This window comes from Phocoena sinus, chromosome 17 (genome assembly GCF_008692025.1).
Source record: "Phocoena sinus isolate mPhoSin1 chromosome 17, mPhoSin1.pri, whole genome shotgun sequence".
Taxonomy (NCBI): domain Eukaryota; kingdom Metazoa; phylum Chordata; class Mammalia; order Artiodactyla; family Phocoenidae; genus Phocoena; species Phocoena sinus.
In genome coordinates this window covers 71998205-72018258 of record NC_045779.1, presented here as the reverse complement: position 1 = coordinate 72018258, position 20054 = coordinate 71998205, and the positions used below count along the sequence as shown (strand labels likewise).

The window sequence follows — 20054 nt, the reverse complement described above, 5'->3', positions numbered from 1 at the left end:
ATACATGCCGCCTAAGTCGCTTTTCTCCAGGTGCTCGTTGGTGAACCCATGAGGCTCAGCATCTTCTCTAAAGCCAGACCCCCCTCCCTGCAAGTGGCTGCTGGTTGGAGTTCCCAGGGACTCAAGCTGGGCTCCTTTCCCAGCTGGTTAGAGGTGTAAAAACACTACAGACAGCTCTCCTCTCCCCACCTTCCCCGGGGAGGGCAGGGCCTTCTGCGGTGGCATCTAAGATGGGAAGAGGGGCCCAAGGGCTAAGGGGAGACCTTTGGGTGATGATCTTCTCATAAGTGTGGACCTTCTGTGTTCCACGGGAAGGGTCACTGTCATTGACTGGAAGACTCAGAGGTCACTGCTGCCAGAGATAGTGTTTGTGTGTCTTGAGTTCTAGAAGGAAGGGACTTGCCACGTTGCTGCTGATGGAAATTGCAGACCACTGGGACCACTCATTCGTTTATCCATGGTTGATTGATTGATTCATTCATTCGTTCAACAAGTACTTGTTAAATACTTGGTAAGTGCTGGATCTTTTCTGAGCCAGCACTGGGTGGGGAGCAGTAAATAGGGTCCACTGCTGCAAGGACCTTCCTTCCTCCCTTCCCCCCTCCCTCCTTCCTTCCTTCCTGCATTAATTAATTCACTCACTAATTCACTTATAGTGGCTAAGGGCATGGTCTTTGGAGCCAGACTGCCTGGATGTGAAGCTCAGCTCTGTCACATTTTAGCTGGATGACCTTGGCAAGTAATTTAGCTTTTGTGTTTCACTCGTAAAAGGGGGATCACAGTAGTACCCAGTGAATAGTGTTCTTATGAGGTATCCCTGCCACATAGTAAGTTCTGTTTCATCCAAAATATTTAATGAAATCTATTATGTACCAGGTCTATATTAAACATGGAGGACACAGTGGAAAATGCTACAGATTTTGGGCCCTGTTTTCATGAAGCTTCTAGTCTAGTGAGGGAGACAGACATCATTCAAATAACCATAGATCACATATATAGATGTATGATTACACGTGGAATAAGGACCATGGGAGAACAGGATGAGGTGCCATGTGGGCAAAAGAGCAGTGTTCCCTGAAGAACTGTGGTCACTGTATCCCCAGAGGATAGAGGAGATTATAACACTAGAAGACACTCAGGGAATACCCCTTGAATGAACACAAGTTCTTCTGAGCTGAGGTCTAAAGAAGAATAAGAATTAAGTACACATAGAGAAAAGGAAGGGAAAGAAAATTCTAGGGGAAAAAACCCCAGCGTGTGTCAAGGGTTGGGAATTCCATTCCTCTCATTGAAGGAACAGCAAGTTGCATGTTTTGGTCTCTTATGGGGACCATTCCTCTCATTGAAGGAACAGCAAGTTGCATGTTTTGGTCTCTTATGGGGAAGGGGAGTGAATGGTGATGGCAGGAGTCCACGTGAATGGGGATAATGGGGTAGGAGAAAGGTCTACAAGGGAGCGTGGGGGATAAAAGTGACAGAGCTCGGTGCTATGCTGGATACAGAGACCGAGGGAGAAGGAAGTGTCAAGAAGGTGTCCCAGATGTTCTGGATGAATCGTGTGCCCCCGCTCCCCCGCATATTCCTTGGACCTGACCATTTCAGTACGCTCCATCCAGATCCCCCAGCAGTATTTTACCTGTGCCCCTGAGGACTTCTGGAACTGTGAGAGGCTGAGTGGCCCATGCGTTTGGGGTAGCCTGGAAGTGCTGGGGAATTTTTGCCTCTAGAAACAGCCCTCAACTAGTGACTTTTTGGATTTGATGTATAAATACTTGCAATCCTTTGATCTGCACGTGGGATAATTCTGAGGTATGTGTTCCTGTTTTCCATGGAATTAAATGTCAGTCGTCCACTGTCAGGCCTGCATTAATACCTCCTCCTGGTATTCCCTGAATCATCCAAACAAACTACTTGTGCTTGAACCCCTGTCTTGGGATCTGCTTCTGGGGCTGCTCCAACAAAGACATCATTTACAGAGCCAGGAGACACCAGGGAAAACCAGGTTTCAAGTAGCTCTGTGATGTCCCTGTGGTGATGTCGAGTAGGTTGATATAAGCACACGTCCAGAGTTGGAGACAGGACGATGGGACTCATAGGCATTTAGCTTACTGTCTAATGGAAGGAGAGATACAGTTACAGATAGTTCCAAGGCAATGGGTAACTTGGGTTTAAAGGCAAGGACCAAGGAAGGCAGGAGCACAGAGCCGGGGGAGGGTGGAGGATGCGCTCCAGGAAGGCTTCCAGCAAGTGGTGGCTGCTGGTCAGGAGAAGGGCGATTTAAGAATATTGCAGACCATGGGGGCTGGGGGGAGGAGGGAGGAGAGCATGTGTGAAGTCTTAAGCTGTGTGTGACACTAAGGAATTGAATATGGTTACTGGCGGGGGGAAGGGTGGGGGGAGGGATAGTTAGGGAGTTTGGGATTGACATGCACACGCTGCTGTATTTAAAGTGAACACGGACCTACTGTAGAGCACAGGGAACTCTGCTCAGTATTATGTAACAACCTAAATGGGAAAAGAATTTGAAAAAGAATAGATACATGTATATGCATAACTGAATCACTTTGCTGGACACCTGAAACTAGCACAGCATTGTTAATCAGCTATACTCCAGTATAAAATAAAAGGTTAAAAAAAAAGAATTGAATATTTTCATCTATAAAAAGTCTTAAAGGAGCTACAGGAGAAATATATAAGGTACCAAAATATAAGATTAAAATTTCAGACAGGAAAACCAGAGGATCGCATCCATTGTCATAGTACCCATGAGAGAGTCCTGGAGGCCACGCTGTTGCCTTGACACACCTGAAGGTGGAATACGCACAGCTCATGGAAACATACACAGCTGGTTTGTTCCGTGGCTGAAGGTTAAGTGCAAGCAGGCTGGAGATAATAACAACAGGCACTTGCGCTGAATGCTGGTGTGGGTGCCAAGCTCCCTTCCGAGGGCTTTGTGTGTGTGTGGTCTAACTCTCCACAAGTCCGATGGGGTCACTATCATTATTATTCCCATTTTACAGCTGGGGAAACTGAGGCACAGGCCAACTAAAAGAATGTGGCCAAGGTCTCACAGCTTGCTTGTGGTGGAAGCATCTACTGCACCCAACAGCCCAGTTCTAGACCCTTAGCCTACCACAGTTGCTAAGTTTATTTGTTGGCTTCTCTGAGGCTGCCTGTTACAGTAGAAAGATCACAGACCCTGGTGTCTGACCCACCTGGGGCTGAATCATGACTTTGCAGTCTCGTAGCACTATGACATTTGCAAAGGACCTTCACCTTGCTGAACCCATTTCCTCATCTCCAAGGGGTATTAAAGGCTACGCAGTGGGGTTGCTGGGTGAGTTGAAGAGGCAATATGCACAGAGCATCAAGCCCAGGAAGGTGTTAAATAAATATTAGCTGAAGTGAAATGAGGGGACATGGCTTTGTGCTTTTGCTTCAACTCCACGTAAAAATTATGAACTGCGAGAATTTTAATGTTTTTTAAAAATAAGACTGTTAAGCCCATTAATGGCCCATGAAATGATATTTTCTTATGGCAACTACCATATATAAGTGGCATTAAGTGAAAGCTTCTTGGGTGATTATAGGAAGGACCCTAATTATCAAGAGCTATGTTAAAGAAACAGTCCAAAGTAGGAGGGGGTGGTATGAATCATGGTGTATCTGTGTAGTGAAACAAAAGCATGGAATGGTTAGTAGTGAAAAGCACTGTTCTCCTGGGGAGAATATAGCAGGTGATATTTATTTCAGTTATCCTTCTAAAAACATATTGTGAATGGATTAATTTTATCACTGCCAGGAATTCTTAAAAAGCAAAGAAAACCTAGAATGAGGTCATCCTCAGAAAACTCTTTTCTTTCGGATACACAGAATCTACACTCTGATGGGGTCCTTGTTTTGCCTAATTGGTTACTGGACAAATCTTGATAACAGGGATACTGAAGGTCAAGGCTGTCATTGTTCTAACTAGGATGGTTTCACTTGCAAGTCCTACTAGGATTGTAAGATCATGTGTTCGTGTGAAGCAGAGGAAGCCTTGACAGGTAACCAGCTACACTTGGCCACCTCACTCCCAAGGGTTTCAACCCAAAGGAATGTGGTGGCCTCCGGCTTCACCTGAGCTGGCACCTGAATCCAAGAGGGTTGGGTCTTATGGGAAAAGCAAAGGGAGATGGTCAAGGTTGACAGGTGATGACGAAGGCCAGCGGGTGAGAGAGGACGGCAAGTTCAGAGAAGAGAAAATCCCTTGGTGCAATCCCGGGTTTGCGGAGCAGGATAGGGTTCCGTGGAGGAGAAGGCTGGCTGTCTGTGTCTGTGTGGTATAGTACAAATAAATATATATTTGATGCTTGTCCCAGGGTCCTGGCATTGAGCTCCTAAAGCCCTTAGAATTTCCTGAATGATAGGAGAGTCTTTGTTATTCATAATGAACCCTTTTGATCATACCTGAGTTTATGCTAAGGAGGTGACTCTTGGCAAGTCACTAGGTAGCTTTAAGGTGGGGGCAGTTTGTCAGAAAAACCAGCCCTGTGGTTAGAGGGTTAGAACTTTCAAGAACACTCCCCCTCACACACACGCACACGCACACGCACCCCTCCGGGAAGAGAGAGGGGCTGGGAATCGAATTCAATCACCAATAGCCAATGATTTAATCCGTCATGCCACCTAATGGAACCTCAATAAAAATCCCTAAATGATGGGACTAGGTAGCTTCTGGGTTGGTGAACATATTGACGTGCTGGAGGGTGGTGTGTGGTACAACCAGAAAAGACGCGGAAACTCTGCTCCCCTTGCCCCCCGAATCTTGTTCAGTGCATCTCTTCCAGTTGGCTGTTGCTGAGTTGTATCCTTTATAGTAAACTGGTAAACATAAGTGAAGCACTTTCCTGACTTCTGTAAGTCCTAGTGAATTATCAAACCTGAGGAGGGGGTCTTGGGAACCCCTGAGTTTGTAGTCAGCCAGAAAGAAGTGTCAGTAGCCTGGGGCCCATTTGCCACTGAAATGGGGGCAGTCTTACAGGACCGAGCCCTTAATCTGTGGGATCTGTGCTAACTCTAGGTAGTTAGTGTCAATTGAGTTGAATTGTTGGACACCCAGTTGGTGTGAGAGAACTGATCGTTGGTGTGGAAAAGCAACACGTATTTGATGTTGGGAGAAAAACCACACAGCCAGTGCCGAGCGGGTAGAGTTATTGCCCCAGCTGGGAACCTGAGTGTGTGGAAGGAATCAGAAGTCCAGGTGGGGAGCCGGTGGACACCAGCGCTAAGGAAATAAAGAATCACTGTCTTTGGAAACAAGACTTTCAGCCCTGCTGGTGAGGCGGTGATGAGACGGAAACCCGGAGTCAAGGGACGTGTCCCGTGCGCATGGCCCCCAAGTGGTCGGGTTTCATGTTTGCATTTTGGTTCTCTTTCGGTCCCGTAGGGCATGGCGTGCGGCATGCGTTGCATTTCCACCCAGTGTAGCTACAGTGGGTGCTTATCGTGGGATGCAGACTCAACAGAAATGCATTTTGTATGTAAAGCGAAACCTGACCTAACTCTGACTCTCACCAGACTTTTGGTTCCTGTCAAAAGGCCAAGTAGTAATTTCTTACAGGCATTATGAAAAAATAATAAAGACATTTGGAAGCCATGCTTGGACTTGAAATATAGGTTGTGGATCTGTCTCATCTGAACTCTGATTGATTCTGATTTCATTTTTCACAAATTTGAACATCTCATCGTTTCCAGAACTTGCCAAGAACTTTCATATCTCCCGGCCTTTCGTGCTTGTGCAGGTGTGTGCGTGCATGCCCTTGTGTGTGAACATGTGTGCATGTGTATGTGTGTAGTGCAGGGCAGGAGAAAGGGGATTGTTTTATCTCTGGTCTTTCTCCTGTGGGCTCTTTCACTTCTAAATTGTTTAGTCTTTGATTATTTAATTTTGCAGATATAACAAGGTATTGAAAAGGGATTCTTTTTGTCTCCATTTTGCCTGGGAAACCAAAGGTTTTCTTTCCTAAATTATTTAGTCTTAATTACTTCATTGTACAAAGGTAACAGGGCACTAAAAGGGGGTCTTTTGTCTCAGTTTTGGCGGAGAAATCAAAGGCTAATGCCGTTGGTACCAAGAACACCCACAGCTGGGCGTTGTGGGCCTGGTCACTTATGCAGGGCGTGCTCCCAGGCTGAAATCGGCTCCATCACCACTGGAAGCCACCCGCTGCAGCCATCTGGTGCAGCCTCCGAAGAGGTGGGGACTGAAGGGTTGAGAGAGCATTTTTTTAGAGGGAGGGTTGGTGTGCGGTGCACCCCCTACCTCAACTCCTTTCTACCTCTGGCAGAGTCTGAGGGGCCTCACAGGGACAATTCAGAGAGCTGGCCTATTGTCCCCTGTGACACCATGAGTTCAGGAATCATTAGGCCCGGTGCGCGAATCCCATCTGGGAAGACTGAAGGAGCAAGGATACAGCAGGTAGCCTGCTGGGAAGCAGGCAAAGAGAGGCGCCTGCAATGGCTGGGAGCTGCCCTTCAAAATGGGGCAAGGAGGCATGAGTGTTCCTGTGGGCAGGGGCTTACGTGGGATCCCAACCCAGAGGGCAGCCAGAAGGAGCTCAGCAGACTCTGGGTGGCCTGGAGCACCAGAGCCCAGGTGGGAGGTGACCTGAGACAGGAGAGGCATTGTCTGTTTCTAGGAGTTGCTGTCCAAGGTCATCATCAGGGAGGGGCATCTCCAGAACTCCCACAAAAGTGCCCATGAGAGAAATAGCCTCCCATATACATCCTCTGGTCTGGGGAGAACTGAGCCCATCTGTATCCTCCTTGCTGTGCTGTGCCCTTTGCCCCTCATCGCCTCTGTCCTGGCGTTTCCTCTAGAGCCAGAAAATGCTGCTAGGGACTGGCAAGTGGTGAGCAAGGGACAAAAAATACCCTGCTAAGACCGCCCTCTCGGGCTTCCCTGGTGGCGCAGTGGTTGAGAGTCTGCCTGCCGTTGCAGGGGACACGGGTTCATGCCCCGGTCCAGGAAGATCCCACATGCCGCGGAGCAGCTGGGCCCGTGAGCTATGGCCGCTGACCCTGCGCGTCCGGAGCCTGTGCTCCACAACGGGAGAGGCCACAGCAGTGAGAGGCCCGCGTACCGCAAAAAACAAAACAAAACAAAAAAGACTGCCCTTTCCTACCACAGGCTTGGGTTTGTGATGTGGGGAGAGTGTGATAGAGGACTGGACGGGGCTTTGATTGTGGCATTGGGTGGGTTTAAGTTGTAAAAACAGGACTGTTGTTATGACGAAGTGAAAGAAGGATGTTTGATTGTCTGACAGTGACCACAGGAAATGTGGTCATGACCACTGGCCATGCTCCTGAACCCGCCCGAGATCCTGCAGAGGCGAGGGGGAAGGGGGATTCCAAACAACGAATGTAACAGGAAGTGGAGCAGAAGAATCAAGTCGTTGCTTGCTTGCACCCTGTCATCCCAGCCTGTTCAGTGAAATGGATGCTTACAGGGAGTTCCCTGGCGGTCCAGTGGTTAGGACTCGGCACTTTCACTGCCCTGGCCTGGGTTCAATCCCTGGTTGGGGAGCTAAGATCCTGCAAGCAGCACAGCGTGGCCAAAAAAGAAGATGCTTACACAAGCACAACTTTTTATAAGAAACTGTAACGTTGCAGAGACAGCGAGAGTCTCCCTTGGCCAGGTGGGCTGACTTTGTCTGTAACTGCTCTGGCCATTTCATATGTGCTCTTCGTTGTTTCTGGGGGAGGGTATGATTTTATACATATAGCCCCCCCTTCTTCTCACTTTCACTCTTGTTTATCTCTCTATATACATATATAATACATACATATATAATATACAGATTATTAAAAATATAACACAAATATATAACATATTACAATATATAATATAATTAATTATAATCTACCTAATCTAGATTAATTAATAATCTATATGTTATTATAATATACAGCTTATTAAAAATATAACATATTATATAACATAATTAATTATTACCTACCTGATCTAGATGAATGAATAATCTGTATGTTTCATAATGTACAGATTATTTAAAATATAACATTTTTATTGTAAGTATGGATATTTATTTAAATGATATTATCTTACAATGATATGTACATTTTGGAATTTGCTTTTTTTTACCTAAGAGCATGTCTAGAAAACAATCTTTCTTTGTCATTTTATGTCAATCAATTTAATTCTTAACTTATGCATGATGTTCAACAGTGTAATTGTTCCATGGGGTTCTTTTGGTAAACAGATCTCTAATTGATGGACATTTAGAGATTCCAGATGTTTGCTCTCACAAATAGTGTTGCCAGTATTCTACATGCCATTTCTTCTGTCTGTAATGAATTCCCCCTGCTCTTCCCCTTGGTCCAATTCCTTTTATCTCCCAAGTGTCAAATCCACCATCCTTCCTTTCCTTGGCTGTTTTGACCTCCCGGGCTGACTTTGGTGCTTCCTTTTCTGTGTTGTTGCTAATTATATATTCTCTCTGTTTGGTAGATTATTTTTCAGGAAGTATTCACTCTGTCCCGCCAAATTCCATGGGAGGGGTCTACTTTCTTGGCCCTTTGAGGTTGGACTTGGCCATGTGATTTGCTTGGGCCAATAGAGTGTGGACAGGGGTGACAGTGTACTCCTCTGAGCAGAGGATTTTAAGAGTCATGGTAGGTTCCTAGCAGCCTGGGAAGCTGCTGCCTGTTCCACCTGAGTCCCAGAATGAAGAAATGTGGATCAGACCTGACCCCAGCCTGCAACCTGGAGCTGAACTGGGCTCAGCCAAGCACAGCCAGTCTGCAGACCTGTGATGGTAGAATAAATGTTTGTTGTTATGAGCCCCTGGGATCTGAGGATTGCTTGTTATGCAGTGATGTTGCAGGAAAAAGCTGATGAATAATGTACTCTGGAAAACATTGATTTTCTGAGTTGGGATTGTTTGTAGTCTCAACCCTCCTAGAGTCCAAGATCTTTCAGAACGGGGCTCCCAAGCACTGGGCCCGGCACATTGCAGGCATCTCAGAATGTTCAGTGGCATAAAGAACATCTTCTTCAACCTGTTTTTGTAACTGATGCTCTGGGGAAGGTTTGGAGCTCTGGAGGTCCCTTGGCATCCTATGTACCACATGTGGCTTCTTCCCTTTCATGGATACCAACGGAGATCATGAGCTACTAGTGCCAGAGAATGAAGCTAACAATGCGTAAAGAGGTGAGGCAGTTCCCTAGATAAAATAATATGTGGAGAACCAGCAAATTTGGAAATTACATGAGTTAAGATCAACTCCTAAATCTCAGGGAATTAACACAATAGAAGTTTGTTGTTTGCTCAGCATTTGTCCATTTGGCCTCAAGGGGAGGGGGAAAGGACTCAAATGCCCACTGTTGTTCAGGGACCCAAACTGATGGAGAATCTGCTGTCATCCCCATTTGGTTTCCAAGATCACCCCGGGCATTAACCTCCCATCTGCAGACAGGGGAGTATGTGTGAGAGATTTTTATGAGCCAGGCCTGGAAATGACACATGTCACTCCAACCCATATTTGATTGGTCAGAGCTCAGTCACATGGTCACTCCTAATTGCAAGGGAGGCTGGGAAATGTAGTCTAGCTGGGTGCCCAGGAGGAAGAGTAAAGGTGAGCCAGTCTCATCCACAGAAGGAAAAGAGATTCTCTCATTAGAACATATCTCTGAAGTTCTAGTCCTGCTCTTAGCAAAGGAGAGTAGTAGGAAGACGTGAGTCTACTTCAACTCTCTGCATCCCCGAAGCGAGGGGAATTGCTGGCCCGCCAGCTTCCCAGGGACTAGGAGGTGAGCAAAGGAGAGCACAGAGGCCACAGCAGCAGCTCCTTCGAGGCCTGGACCTTGGGCTCCTCTGCTTGGCAGCCGGGTGCTAACTGGTTCCCGGTGGGGTCAGGGAAATGGAGATCAGTCCCTAGAAGCTTAGACCTGAGAGTGGTTCTGGCTGTGGCTTTGGGAAGAACAAGGACATTTCTTGGGGTTTCTATGCTCTGCAGTCCAGCTCACAGGGAAGCAGATGGGGGAGGGCTTAGGTCCTGGCCAGAAATAGAGGGTGTATTTCACTAGACCTTGACTGTGCTGCTTGGCCATAGACCTGAACCCTCGTAGGTGATGATATGGCAGGTAGGAGGCTACTGAAGGAGAAAGGATCCCTTTTCATTTCTGTCTATGTTTTACAAGTGTGGACCAGAGACGTCCATCCAAGGAGTGACTGAGCAGGGGCTCCAAGCCTAGGTCTGTAGAATCTAGTCCCAGGGACTTTCCATTTCACCGCAGGGATCTCTTCCTGAGTCCACTCAGGCAGGACTAGTGAAGCACGGCCTGAAAACAAGGACACATGAACCTAGGAAGAGGCCATCTAAGGAAGGAGAGATGTGGTGAATTCAAATGGATGACTACCGTGAGAGTGATCACTGAATCGGTGAATTGAAATAAATCATGCTCCCTTTCAAAAAGAATTGAACACAATGAGAGGGTCTGTGAAAACTGTACCCTGCACATTGACGGATGAACAGAAGCAGCAAGGCTGTAACTGAAATTCTGATTTTTCAAGGGCTGGGGGTGGGGACAGGGAAAGCTGGATGACATCGTCCTGTTGGGGAGTATGGCATGGCACTTGGAATTAGGGACATGGCACTTGGTTTGGACCCTGGCTCTAGCACTATTAGCTCTCTGACGGTGCGGCAGTCATGTAACTTCTTTGAGCCTCAATTTTATCATATGTAAAATGAGGATAGTATTCCTTCATGGCTGGTTGTGAGGATTAAATGAGGTAATATACACACCGTGTCTGGGATGTCATAGTGTGGTGGTTTCCTAGGGCCGCTCTGATTAATTACTACAAACTGGATGGCTTAGAACAACAGAAATGTATGCTCTCACAGTTCTGGAGGCCCGAAGTCCAAAATCAGGGTGTTGGCCGGGCCATGTTCTCTCTGAGGGATGTGGGGAAGGATCCTTCCTTGCCTCTTCCTGCTTCTAGGGGCTCTGGGCAATTCTTGGCATTTCTTGCGTCACTTTAATCTCTTCTCTGTCATCATATGGCCTTCTTCCCTGTGCGTCTCCAAATCTCTCTCTCCTTATAAGGACATCACCCTAATCTAATATGGCCTAAATTTACCTCGATTGTATCTGCAAAGACTCTAGTTCCAAATACGGTCACACTCACAGGGACTGAGGGTCAGGATGTCAACATACCTCTTGGCGGGGGTGGCAGGGACACCATTCAATGTGCGTTACTATTATAATGATGGTATTTTCCATGTGAGCCAGATAGAAATTGTCAACTTTTGTAGAGGAAAATGCTATAATCCCATATTAAAATCACAGGGGAGAACACATCCCATTTGTTTCTTTTATGTCAGTTGCACAGGTCAGATTCCCATTCATCTGAAAAGGTCACCCCCAATCACACATAATACAAAGCAATTGTAATAACATAATACAAACATAATACAAACATAGTACAAAGCTTCTGGGAGCTTTGAAAGGAAGGAGCTAGGGTCAGGGTGTTGGCAGCTTGCCCTCGACGACACTCTGGCCCACACTAACATTTCTGTTAAGCTGCCAACTCTAAAGCCCGTTCTGCATCTGTTTATGGCCTCAATTCAGTAAACATACTAATACAGCAACAAAGGCGCTTGTCTCTCAGGCCAAGGCTTCTCAACCTCGGCACTACTGACATTTTGGACTGGACATTTCTTTATGGTGGGGGCCGTCCTGTGCATTGTAGTAGGTTTAGCAGCATTCCTGGCCTCTACCCACTAGATGCCACTAGCACTCCCCAATTGTGACAACCAAAAATGTCTTCAGACATTGCCACATGTTCCCTGAGTAGCGAAATTACTCTCAGCATGGGACTGCTGAGTTAGACAAACAAACAAGTAAATAGATAATGATAATAATATGTCAGAATTGTTGAGATAAAGGTGAGTAACAAGGTATTATGGACGTCATTTTGCTATTCCCCATATTTAATGTCACACTCTTGAGTATAGGCACATTTAGACCCACTGACTAGGTTCTACAGCTTTTGTTGTGAAGAACTTGAATTTCTGGTATGTTTAAGAAATCATTCTATCCATTCGTTCATTCTCCCCATCATTTATCCAATAAACATTCATTGGGTACCATCTAAGTGCTAGGTATTATACTTGGTACCTGGAGGTGCCAGGAAATATATTATCTCCAGGTGGTAGGGATGTGGATATGCCGAGTTAATAGGACAAGTTTCTGTTATACAGCAGCTGCCTGGTAGAAGAGACCAAAACGCCCACCAAAAAGCTATACAATACGGTTAACACAGCTGCAGGTGTGAGCGCAAGACAAGAAGTATTGTAGAAGGGAATTACAGACTCTGAAGGATGAGGTAGGAGGGAGCAGAGACGTGTTCACAGATGATACATCATTAAGGAAACTTTATAAAGAGATAAGTCAGTTCGAGAGGGGAGAGGAGAAATTCCTGGCTAAGAGAACAGTCAGTAGAAGTGTAAGAAAGCCTAAAACATCATGGCCGGTTAGTGAAACCTGGGGCAAATACAACGTATAATTATCAAAGGCTACAAACTGACCAATGCAGGCTCCATTTGAGCGGCAGATGTGTTCTTTTTGGCCCGAGGAGTATTTGTATTTATTTGTTTGTTTGTATATTTTTACTGTGGATGTTCAAAAATCTGGAGATTTTAATATAAAATTAATTTCTTGGATTTCTTTTAAAGAACTGAAAGATCTGGTTAATGAATGGTGGTATTGATCAGAGAGGGAGTTCTTAGTGGGAATTTTATATGTAGGAGGAGGGAAAGATATTAAAGGTACTTAACTTAGTGAATATGGCAAGTTCTTAAAGGAAGAACAAGGTAAAAGAGGGAGAGAAAATGGGAAGATGAGGGAATGACTTGGCTTCTTTTGACCACGGTAAGGGGGCAAGCACAGAGTGGGCAATTGATTAGGTGGAGTCTCGATTTCAATATAAGCTGAAACCACCCAAGTATCATTCCTGGTAGTTCTGGCAATGGGCACAACGATTGTGACATTATCACGAGGAAACCACAGGCAAATGAAGTGAAGAGCAATTAGACACAGAACCCATCTGGTCAGTTCCACTTTGGGGAATATCTGGGTAGGGCTTTCAGCAGGGTTGAGCCGCAGACAGAGTGAGGTCAGGAAGGAAATAATTCAAGTTGTGAATAAGAAGGTTAACTGGCGTCCACGCATCTGAGATAGAAGTTTGGATCATCTGCACACTCGTGCCTCTCACTGACTTACTTATTATAGTGTAGATAATAAGTAATTTAGTTGCATTTCCAACCAGCTGTTCCTATTCTACTAACCAGCAACACTTCCTGGGAGCAAAGTGTTCCAGTCAATGCTGGAAGCTCGCTCATCTGGTCCCCTGTGACAATGCCGTTGTAGTTGCCTGTTCCTTAGTGACCTTCGTGGGCTCACCGTCAACTAGAGCAGAGAGCGGTGAATAGAATAGAGGGTCAGCTACCTGGTCCAGTGAGCAGGGGTATAAGATGGTTACTGCAGGGACCTCAGTGATAGAGCTCAACTGACCATGCAGAGGGGCGATTGGCTGAATAGGACAGAGCCAGCAAAGCCTGTTCATACAGGATTGAGTTTCTAAAGGGATGCTGCTTCCGGGCCAGTAGTATTCAGTTTATTACAGGGCAAATTTTCCAACAGGTGTGCCCTTTTCATGTCCCTGGAGGAGCCCTCCGGGGACATGGACTCCAATTGGTGAAGCAGGATGTATAATCCCCAGGGGATGGGAAAAGTGTTGGTTTCTGTTGGGTTCTCTTTGATGCAGACCCTAAGGCAAGATTTTGATTGCAAGCACTGTATTTGGGAGGCAATCCCAGCGCCTGTAAGGGAGAGAGAAGTGAGAACTGGAAGGGAAGAAAGCCAATACAGGGTGCAGTGACGAGCAGGTTATTGCTCTGCACAGTTGGGGCTCCGTCCCACTGGGGACTTCTGGGAGGCAGTGTAGAACACGTCCTATTCAAGAGATGAGGAAGCTAGGGCATTTCTACCCCACTTCCATTCACCACAACCTGAGCTCCCAGCCAGCTTCATCTCCCCAGCACTTCTGGACTGCTGTGTGTGCTGGCTGAGGCCACCCTTGTGGTCACAGAAAGCCCTCAAGAAAAGAGTCACAGGTGCTTAGAAGGTGAGTGGTGGAGGGTCAAGAGCTTGACAGTGTCTGCTCTAATGTTGCAAGTGTCTAGGACAAGGGGCTCCTGCAACAAGATTTGGACATGGTTTTAGTGGAAGCATTAATTAGAAGGGTGTGGCAGAGCGAGGGTGCTGGTATTTAGTCCATTCTCGCAAAGTGAAATGAAGGGGCAACAGTGAATTCAGTTTAAAGTCAGAGCTGTGACAAGTCTACAAAGACGTCTGTAAAGAAGGAAACCCTCAAGGACCCCCTCGCCTAGAAGAGTGATGGGCATCCTTACTAGGGAGGTGGTTTGTTAGTAGAAGGTCAGAATCCCTGGCAGATGTCCCAGTCCTGATGCTGGAGCTTGGGGCTGCCAGTCCCATACTGAGGAGGCTCAGAAGGTAGGGGAAGAAAAAGAGGAAAAAGGAGAAGCTAGGAAAATGGCAAAGGAAGAGACACCTTTGCAAACTACTAATTCTACAATAATTATAAAAGGCGAAGGGAATGTTGCTAATAGCCAAGAGGAGAAGACTGGAGTATCAAAAATGAAAACAATAATGACAATCACTTGGAAAATTTCAGTCTGTGAGAAGAGCCATAGGTCCGCGATGAGTCTAAAGGAGGAGAGGTAACAGAGTATGCTAAATATGGTCGAGATGCACCTGTATTTCCAAAATTCCAAATTTTATTAACCCAAACATTGTGAGCTCTCTAATGGAGTCTTGGCCAATATTCAGTCTGAAAAATACAGAGGCAGATATTTTCCCCAGCTTTATAGAGTAACTGACAAACAGAAATTGTATAGGGACTTCCCTGGTGGCGCAGTGGTTGAGAATCTGCCTGCCAATGCAAGGCACACGGGTTCAAGCCCTGGTCTGGGAAGATCCCACGTGCCGAGGAGCAACTAAGCCCATGCGCCACAACTACTGAGCCTGCACTCTAGAGCCTGCGAGCCACAACTACTGAGCCCGCGTGCCAGAACTACCGAAGCCCGTCCGCCTAGAGCCCGTGCTCCACAACAAGAGAAGCCACCGCAACGAGGAGCCCGCGCACCGCAACGAGGAGTAGTCCCCGCTCGCCGTAGCTAGAGGAAGCCTGAGCTCAGCAGCGAAGACCCAACGCAGCCAAAAATAAATAAATAAATTTATTTTTAAAAAGTTGTATATAGTTAAGGTGTACAGCATGATTATTCGATACATGGATTTCTTACTTTTGAATAAGGAGATTGTTGTTTATAAATCTGGCTAGCGTTCTGGCACTTGCCAAGTTCTCTGTAACTTCTGTTTTGGTTCCTTGGTCTGCAACAGTGTGGGAGCCCCATCTGGGAGAGGAGTCATCCATTCCTCGAGATGTCACATCAGTCTTGTATGGGGGTGTGTGAAACTCAACAAAATCTGAGGTGGCATCTAGTTGGTAAATCTACCCATGAGCCATCCAGTGAGTTTGGGAACATGAGAGGACAGGGTAATTCTTAGGATAACGAGGCAAAGTGGTGGGCCAAAGTGACTGACCGTGGGTGACACTGTTGCCGTGTTGGATTCATGATCCCACATGGCCACATGTAGCTGGTGCCTCCAGAAGGTCATTTGTTCTCCAACTCATCACAGTTCTTACAGGGCAAGTTCCTCTGAGGTTTTTTTGGGGGGGTTTTTTTGGGTTTTTTTTTTTTTTTGCGGTACGCGGGCCTCTCACTGTTGTGGCCTCTCCTGTTGCGGAGCACAGGCTCCGGACGCGCAGGCTCAGCGGCCATGGCTCACGGGCCCAGCCGCTCCGCGGCATGTGGGATCTTCCCGGACCGGGGCACGAACCCGTGTCCCCTGTATCGGCAGGCGGACTCTCAACCACTGCGCCACCAGGGAAGCCCCTCCTCTGAGTTTTTATGGCTGGCCCGCCTTATCGTTGTTTGGGCTTGTGACCCAGATTGTGTGTATGTGTGTGTATACACACGTGTGCATATGTGCTTTCATATAAGTAATTTTATGCATTTTGGATCTTTCAATAATATAAATATGCTCAACTTTATGGGTTAACTAATTCCAAGAGCTGATCTATAGCAATGAGGTTCCACTCGTCCTTCCACAAGAATCTACTTGTTCAAAGAGCGTGAAATTTAAGAGGAATAATTATGCTTTACCAGCTTTTCATGCTATGCCTAAGAGAGATGCCGTAATTACAATAGCTAAAATGAATAATTCTGGAATGTCAGTTTCAGAAGGAAAAACCTGCTGCTTTTCTGGGCTGAATTCTGGAGGAAATTCCTCACTGAGAGGATAACTCTGATTGCTCTCCAGTATGAAAAGAATTCCCCTTAGAGAAAACTGCTGGCCCTATTGCTTTCTCTGGGGTTTTTTGCTCCTTTGCCTAAACTAGCAGGAGCCTAAACTGTGCAGCATCTTTTAGGAAACCTGACAGGGTGAGGGAGTAGGGTTAGCTTATATTCCACTGGGAGGTGGAAAAATCCAAAGATTCAGCTTATGTATTTGAATACATGATAGCAAGCAATGGAGCCTGATTACTGTCTCTTTTTTTTAAATTTATTTTATTGAAATACAGTTGATTTACAATGTTGTGTTAATTCCTGCTGTACAGCAAAGTGATTCAGTTATATATATATATATATATATATATATATATATATACATTCTTTTTCCTATTCTTTTCCATTATGGTTTATCACAGGATGTTGAATATAGTTCCCCGTACTATTACAGTAGGACCTTTTTGCTTATCCATTCTATATATAATAGTTTGCATTGAGCATGATTTCTCTTTCTTGCTCCTAAAATTTCCACCAAGTTGGTCTTTTGCACGACTTTTCTAGACAGAATGCTTGCAGCAGCCAATGACAGAGATGTTAACCTGAGGGAAATCTTAGTTTCTGTGTCCCTGAGACCAAAACAGATTAGCAAAAAGAGCATAGGTTTGGGGGTCAAGACAGATCTGGATTTGAATCTGGTTCAACCTTGCGCAAGTTATGTATACCCTCCAAACCTCGACTTCTTCATTTTCATAATGAAAGTGTCAACCCTATGCATAGTTTGTTGAGAGGAGTATTTGATAGGTTAATGGGAGTAAACCCCTGGTATGTGGCAGTTGACAAATTGTAGTTCTAAACTCATGTTACCAGAGCTCATAACTTCCCGTCTGAATTCTTCTTTTGCCTCCTTTTTTTTTCCATTCAGCAAATATTGCTTTAGAACTCATCACTCGCTAGGTACTCTTTTAGGGACTGAGAATTTGAAGAAGAACAGACGTGATTATTCCTGAGCCTCCATGAAGTTACAGAGTGAAACATGATTCTACATGCTACCTTATGGGTCAGAGTGAAATGCTACAGAGCCTGGTTAAGAGAGCAACTGATTCCACACGACAGAGTAGGGGGGCTGGGAGAGCCACAGAGGGGACACTTTGTATTGAGCCACAAAGAACTGCAGCTTTGCTGAGTGGACAGGTAGGGAAAGGACATTCCAGCAGGATTAACCTCAGGGGCCAAGACCAGGAGTGTAAAGGAGCTCTCAGCTCTGCTGCTATGATGGAAGGCACAGTTGGCCTGACTTTCAGGTCAGTTTTTGCATCTTCCACATGGGCAGGAGATGCAGGCTGCCTCTTTGTTTGAGCAGCTGTTGTTTCTCTGTGTTTGTCATGAGTCACGACCCCCAAAACTTGATGTTAGGTTGGCATTTGATACAAAGAATCCTCGTCATCCAGTTCAGCAGATTGCTCACCCCCAACTGATCCATGATCAGATGATAAGCGGAGCCTCATCTTGGGAGGAAACTCTCTGACTTGAGTCACCAGTGCTCTTACAGAGCCTGAGACCAGCACACAAATAGGCTTGAGGGTTTTTGTTTTTGTTTTGCGGTACATGGGCCTCTCACTGTTGTGGCCTCTCCCGTTGCGGAGCACAGGCTCCGGACGCGCAGGCTCAGCGGCCATGGCTCACAGGCCCAGCTGCTCCGCGGCATGTGGGATCTTCCCGGACCGGGGCACGAACCCGTGTCCCCTGCATCGGCAGGCGGACTCTTAACCACTGTGCCACCAGGGAAGCCCATTGTTTTTGGTTTTTTTTTTTGTTTGGTTGGTTGGTTTTTTTTTGCTGTTTTTGTTTTTTTAAAGATGTTCATCTCTTTTTTTTTTGGATATTCTAGGTCCTTTAATTATCACATAAATTTTGCTATCACCTTGTCAGTTTACACACAATCACACACACACATACTACACACATGGCTTGCTGGAATTTTAACTGGATCTCACTGAACCTATAGACCAATGTAGAAAAAATCGATAACAATATTGAGTCTTCCAATTTATGAACATGGAATATCTGTCCGTTTATTGAAGTGGTCTTTAATTTTTCTCCAGATAAGTTTTCAGTGTCAAGGTCTTGCACTATTTAATATAATAGTGCAAGACCAATATTAATACCTAGGAATAGATTTATTCCTAGGTATTTAATATTTTTCATGCAGTTACAAATGCTATTTTTTTTAATTTGTGAAATTTATTTTCTTATATAAATTATGTATTTCTCTGGGCAGACAGCCTTCACCTTACTGCTCTAATAGCACAAAATGTGTTCATCTTTCTTGTCTTTTCTCTGTAATGTCTGAGCTATAAGGTGCTCCTAATGGGAACATGTGTATATGTATGGCTGATTCACTTTGTTGTGGAGCAGAGACTAACACACCATTGTAAAGCAATTATACCCCAATAAAGATGATTAAAAAAAAAAAAAAAAAAGGTGCTTCTCGACCTAGCAGGGAACAGTGATTTGACAAGAAAGGGAGTGGGCCAGGACCCCAGGACACCTGATTAGCCCTGGAACAGTTAACCTGGCCTCCTACAGGGGAATTCGGGAATCTGCACCGAGTATGGGTTCTAGGTTTTAATTTTTATTTATTTATTTATTTGACATATAATCGATATTTTAGTTTGAAGTGTACAACATACTGATTTGGTACATGTATACCTTGTGTGGCGAACTAATTGAAATGAGGTTGGTTCACGAGACTGTACTGTATACATGGAGGCTGCCAAGAGAGTAGATCTTCAAAGTTCTTTTCACGAGGAAAAAAAAAATTTGTAACTGGGTGCTAGGGTTTAGACTCTGCATGATCTGGCCCCCACTTGCGTCTCCGTTCTCATTTTTCACCACTCCCCCTCTCACACTCCATGGGCCAAACTGACAAAATTGTGGGAACACGCCGGCTTCTCTCTCACCCTCGCCTGTGTTGTGATAGGTTACCTGATAAGCTCATATCCATTATTTGGGCTTCAATTCCATTTTCTCTGGGAAGTTTTCCCTGATCACTCGATGCTGGGTTGGGTGCCCTCCTTACATGTTTGTTTATTTATTTTTTTGGCTTTGCCTCGGGGCTTGTGGGATCTTAGCTCCTTGACCAGGGATTGAACCTGGGCCCTCTGCAGTGAAAGTGCAGAGTCCTAACCACTGGACCACCAGGGAATTCCCCCTCCTTACATGTTTCAAAAGCACCTATCCTATCCTACAGCCCCCATACTGGATGGCAACAGTCTTCTCAAATGCCTTTCGCCTTGAGTCAGCCGTGAGCTCCCTCAAGGCAGGGGTGATGCTTCTCTGTTGGTTGCATCTCCAGTGTTCAGCACAGTACCAATAACGTAGTTGGTGCTGAATATCCGCTTATGAAATGAATGAATGCATGAGTGAAAGCATTCAGGCCTTCTGTCTTCAGGCCGGGAGTCACACGGATTACCCCTGGACCTTTCTGATTTACAGACAGGAGCTTGATAAAGCTGGCCTTTCACTGCTTCCAGAAATGCTGGCTCCTCGAAACAATCAGACCCTTATTCCAAAAAACTCCGATGGGGCAGGATGGGGGCAAAGACCGAGAGATGAGT

General features: G+C 45.7%; 1 non-coding gene across 1 annotated transcript; it reads right to left on the bottom strand.

The window, feature by feature from the left end:
• Positions 1–19568: 19568 nt before the first annotated feature.
• Positions 19569–19641, bottom strand: TRNAE-UUC. The gene has a single exon. It is a non-coding gene; the product is annotated as a tRNA-Glu (tRNA).
• Between the last annotated feature and the right edge of the window lie 413 nt (positions 19642–20054).